The sequence below is a fragment of the Periplaneta americana genome, chromosome 11 (genome assembly GCF_040183065.1).
Source record: "Periplaneta americana isolate PAMFEO1 chromosome 11, P.americana_PAMFEO1_priV1, whole genome shotgun sequence".
In the NCBI taxonomy this organism is placed as follows: Eukaryota; Metazoa; Arthropoda; class Insecta; order Blattodea; family Blattidae; genus Periplaneta; species Periplaneta americana.
Window position 1 is genome coordinate 11,735,097 of NC_091127.1, and position 6,000 is coordinate 11,741,096.

Below are 6,000 nucleotides of genomic sequence, written 5' to 3' on the forward strand. Positions count from 1 at the left end.
GAAAAATCAGCAATAGCCTTACACTCAGCAGATTCAGGCTACACCATCGAATTCGACAATATCAAGATAATAGATAAAGAAGACAACTTATACAGAAGACTGGTTAAAGAAGCATTCCACATCAAACAACATCAACAAGGACGAGGGGTTACAACTCAGCAACTCATGGGGAAGTCTATTCCAAGATCATACTTAGGAATGAGTAACCAGGTCTCCACATGTACGCGGCGCCCCCCCCTTCATCTGGACATCGGGCACGGTATCAAGGTCACTCTTTCGGACCTTATAAGGGCCAGTATTTAATATGAATACTCCCCTTCATACAGACCTGAACCGGATTGGACAACGTAGGACCAATCAGATGCCAGAAGGAGAACCTACGACCTATCACCGCAAGTACTCCCCCCCATCGAGATTACTATATATATATATACGAGCTTGCAGACTATTTCCTTGTCCAACAACTGCTCTGAAGATGACCACAACACAGCGGTCGAAACGTCAGCCACCAACACCAAGACAACGCGGTAGAAGCCCTGAAGCTTATCCACACAACATGTACACCAGCCGCGGAAGCTTACGCGAACTCTTTTAATTGATGTTTCATACTTCAATAGTACTCAGTAATTTGGATAGTATGATAAACAAATGGTGAAAATTGCAGCTCCCTATTTTCAGTAGTTCTAGAGAAAATGAGGAAATATACAAATAAACATGTGTGTGTGTGTGTGTGTGTGTGTGTGTGTGTGTGTGTGTGTGTGTGTGTGTGTGTGTGTGTGTGTGTGTGTGTGTGTGTGTGTGTGTGTGTGTGTGTGTGTGTGTGTGTGTGTGTGTGTGTGTGTGTGTGTGTGTGTGTGTGTGTGTGTGTGTGTGTGTGTGTGTGTGTGTGTGTGTGTGTGTGTGTGTGTGTGTGTGTGTGTGTGTGTGTGTGTGTGTGTGTGTGTGTGTGTGTGTGTGTGTGTGTGTGTGTGTGTGTGTGTGTGTGTGTGTGTGTGTGTGTGTGTGTGTGTGTGTGTGTGTGTGTGTGTGTGTGTGTGTGTGTGTGTGTGTGTGTGTGTGTGTGTGTGTGTGTGTGTGTGTGTGTGTGTGTGTGTGTGTGTGTGTGTGTGTGTGTGTGTGTGTGTGTGTGTGTGTGTGTGTGTGTGTGTGTGTGTGTGTGTGTGTGTGTGTGTGTGTGTGTGTGTGTGTGTGTGTGTGTGTGTGTGTGTGTGTGTGTGTGTGTGTGTGTGTGTGTGTGTGTGTGTGTGTGTGTGTGTGTGTGTGTGTGTGTGTGTGTGTGTGTGTGTGTGTGTGTGTGTGTGTGTGTGTGTGTGTGTGTGTGTGTGTGTGTGTGTGTGTGTGTGTGTGTGTGTGTGTGTGTGTGTGTGTGTGTGTGTGTGTGTGTGTGTGTGTGTGTGTGTGTGTGTGTGTGTGTGTGTGTGTGTGTGTGTGTGTGTGTGTGTGTGTGTGTGTGTGTGTGTGTGTGTGTGTGTGTGTGTGTGTGTGTGTGTGTGTGTGTGTGTGTGTGTGTGTGTGTGTGTGTGTGTGTGTGTGTGTGTGTGTGTGTGTGTGTGTGTGTGTGTGTGTGTGTGTGTGTGTGTGTGTGTGTGTGTGTGTGTGTGTGTGTGTGTGTGTGTGTGTGTGTGTGTGTGTGTGTGTGTGTGTGTGTGTGTGTGTGTGTGTGTGTGTGTGTGTGTGTGTGTGTGTGTGTGTGTGTGTGTGTGTGTGTGTGTGTGTGTGTGTGTGTGTGTGTGTGTGTGTGTGTGTGTGTGTGTGTGTGTGTGTGTGTGTGTGTGTGTGTGTGTGTGTGTGTGTGTGTGTGTGTGTGTGTGTGTGTGTGTGTGTGTGTGTGTGTGTGTGTGTGTGTGTGTGTGTGTGTGTGTGTGTGTGTGTGTGTGTGTGTGTGTGTGTGTGTGTGTGTGTGTGTGTGTGTGTGTGTGTGTGTGTGTGTGTGTGTGTGTGTGTGTGTGTGTGTGTGTGTGTGTGTGTGTGTGTGTGTGTGTGTGTGTGTGTGTGTGTGTGTGTGTGTGTGTGTGTGTGTGTGTGTGTGTGTGTGTGTGTGTGTGTGTGTGTGTGTGTGTGTGTGTGTGTGTGTGTGTGTGTGTGTGTGTGTGTGTGTGTGTGTGTGTGTGTGTGTGTGTGTGTGTGTGTGTGTGTGTGTGTGTGTGTGTGTGTGTGTGTGTGTGTGTGTGTGTGTGTGTGTGTGTGTGTGTGTGTGTGTGTGTGTGTGTGTGTGTGTGTGTGTGTGTGTGTGTGTGTGTGTGTGTGTGTGTGTGTGTGTGTGTGTGTGTGTGTGTGTGTGTGTGTGTGTGTGTGTGTGTGTGTGTGTGTGTGTGTGTGTGTGTGTGTGTGTGTGTGTGTGTGTGTGTGTGTGTGTGTGTGTGTGTGTGTGTGTGTGTGTGTGTGTGTGTGTGTGTGTGTGTGTGTGTGTGTGTGTGTGTGTGTGTGTGTGTGTGTGTGTGTGTGTGTGTGTGTGTGTGTGTGTGTGTGTGTGTGTGTGTGTGTGTGTGTGTGTGTGTGTGTGTGTGTGTGTGTGTGTGTGTGTGTGTGTGTGTGTGTGTGTGTGTGTGTGTGTGTGTGTGTGTGTGTGTGTGTGTGTGTGTGTGTGTTTTTTTCTAATGTAAATCAAACTATATCTTGACCCCTTTCATAGCTGGCTGACTTCCCTTAAACTAGTTTTAACGACTTCCAGACACAATAAATAAAGGATTATGATTTACGTTTTCTTGTTGCCACACAAGTAAGTTACCATTTTGTGACTTAAATATGAAGTTGATTCCCCTAAGTGTAATTAACTGAAAGGAGTATTATGGAAAAAAAAATGTGATTTCTGTACTGGGAGTAAAAAAAAAAAAACTACAAACATTTAGAACATAATATTTGATATTATGCTGTAAGAAAGAATTAAATTCGCTCAAATTGGAAGTTTTTTAATACGTGAATGCTTTTCTTTTTCATTTTCTGTGAGATGCCTATGAAGGAGAACATTATCATAGGATGAAAATAATAATATTCACCTCTTTCCTGTATTAAGCCACGTGATCTGTTATAATTTCACTCTTCATAAGGTTGTTCCCAGTTTTCAGTGAAACTTGAAAGCAGTCAGTTTTCTTGAGAATTAGTTGCTAGCTAAAGGGAAGAAAATTATTGAATTGATGTTATTTTCTATTTTATTTATTTATTGATTGATTTATTTATACTGTCAGAGTTAAGGCCATGGGCCTTCTCTTACATTCTACCAGGTCACAGTGTAATGTTACCTTAACTTCTGGACAGACTTTGAGGTATTTTCCCGAGGTTGCTAGTTAAATGGAAGAAATAATGTTCTGACTTCAATTGCTTAATTTCTATTTCCCTATTGCCATGCATTCTGTAGTACAACCCTTCCCTGTTGCTTATTCTTTAAAACTTTATATGCAGTGAGGGAAGTGAGACGGTATACGCCGGTATGGAATACCGTCACTGGTTTCTATGGCCAGAAGACATACCGTTAGTGAAAAATGACATACCATCGCTGAAAAAATGTGATCCGTAAAAATTTGTTCATACATTTCTTCACAGCAAAGAGTACTATCTGTTTGCTTCGTAAATCTAAACCTCAGCCTTCTGAAACTGTATTCAATGTGTATTTAGACATGTTTATTTGATAAGTCAACCCCTGGAATGCTTACTACGGTAATATAGAAGGCTGTGGTCTATAGGTTGTGGTGGTCATTGTTACCAATCTATTGACTATCATTTTTGTTCTTGTTGCACTTATCATTAATAATTAAACAAGACACTTTGAAGCTTTAACATAATTTTAAATGATAAGTCTCTCTCAGTGGACATTCCAAAACAATCTTGTAAATAACTGAAGTAACTTGAAATTATTTTACTTGGGTTGAATAAAAAGTAATGGCAACAGTTCGATATTTCTGACATGGCTTTATTCACAGGGGTACAACATTTACGTACCTTCTATATAGTCGCCCCTCTTATTTATTACCTTTTGCCAAATGTTTGGAAGGCGTCGTACACCATCAGCGCGTCCATCTTTGTTGATGTTCCGTATTGACCGCCCTAAAGCACGGATAAGTTCATCTCTGGTATTGTACCGGGTCCCTCGCAGTGGTTCTTTCACTTTGGTGAAAAGATCGTAATCGCATGGATCATATCGGGTGAGAACGGAGGATGTTCCAGAATCTCCCATTGCCAGCGACGCAAGAGATCCTTGACAGCAGCAGCGGTAGGACTCTTTGCATTATCATGAAGAATGATGGGGTTCTGTACCCCCAAGTGTCGTCGTTTTCTCCTGAGGGCTGGACGAAGGTGGTGCTGCAGGAACCTGCAGTAGTAGTCTGCGTTTACCGTCTGCCTTGGAGCTACAGCATGGTGCAGTATTACCCCATCAATGTCATACGCCACAATGAACATTACCTTCACAGCACTTCCAACAAGGCCTTCCCGAAACGCTTTAACCCATCGTGCCACTGTGCAATATGGCAACGCTGCATTGCCACATGCTTCACACAGTCCCTGGAAACATTCTTGTGCACTATGACCTCGTGCCACTTCAATTTTGATCCAGGAACGTTGCTCTAGTTTTGTAAAGATGATCTTAGGGCGCTCGCACTATCCCTATGAAAGTCAACGTTCTACACACTGCAGTAGATTGACAGAGTACTGTCACCGCTGGCTACACTAACTCATCTAACAATCCTTGTTCATGTCCATACAGCTGGCAACTCTCAAATGCACCATCGTCACGTGACAGCAGTGTTGCCATTACTTTTTATCCAACCTATATATTAAGATATGTAATGTGTTGCGTAAGCTGAAAACATTCGAGTTATTGACTGCACGAAAAAATTTATTATAAATCATGTATGTTTATGTTGTAAGGGAGGGGGTATGCTTTTTTAAATGGAGGTATGGCAGGGGAAAATCTTGGAGTAGCATACCGCCTCTGGTTTTTTCCCACTTCCCTCACTGGTTATATGACATTCTTTCAGTTGTAGCAGCATCTACCATAAGGGTTCTGTACTTTTTTTTTCAATTCACGTAAGAATATGGAACTCCATTTCAGATTGCCAGGATTTGAATTGGTGTGTTCAATGTAGGAATTCAGTGCCTTGGTTGTTCAGGTAATGATATATATGTTTGCTCGTGTCGCAAAGAGTGGCTGTATAGAATATTCACAACACTAGCTTTGAATATCTGACCAATCTGACAACATCGACAAATTGTTTGAAACATCTGTAGATGAATCTGGACATGTACTTAAACCATCTACTGTTACAGCAAGTTAATTTAACATTAAATATTTGACACTTCGTAGCAACACCATATTATAGTTTTGGTCCAAGGAAAATACTCGTCTTTTACAAAAATTCTCGTAAATAATACGGGTTATTTCGTAAAACAGGAGTAGTATTTTCCTTGAACCAAAAATACGATATGGTGTTGCTAAGAAGTGGCGGTAGTATACTGAACATTTACCAATTTAACTTCCCACTTCCTGAATCATCAACTACAGTACATATCTTCTATTTCACTTTTCTTTTCTTTCACTGGCTTCATTTATACACCGATGGATCCTTGATCTCCAGAGAAAAAGGTGCCGGTGCAGGTGTTACATGCTGTCTCTTCTCACTTTATAGATCTCTTGGATATGGAACAACTAGTTTTGTTGGTGAAATCATTGCAATAAGTGAAAGTCTCAGGAATCTTCTATGCCACATCAATAAATTTAAGAATGCAGTTACATTGTCAGACTCCAAAGCAGCTATTCTATCAATAGTCTCTAAACACACACCTTCATCTCAAACAGCAGAAATAACTAAAATGCTCTCTCAATTAATATCACTCGATAATAGAATTGTATTCCAATGGATACCATCCCATTGTGGAATCCTGGGAAACGAGAATGCGGATGCTTTAGCAAAGAAGGGCAGCACTGCTATTTACAGACCTGTTACTAAATCTATGTATTACTCTGTGAAGAGATTTATTAAATCTACATACTTAGACTTCAACAAA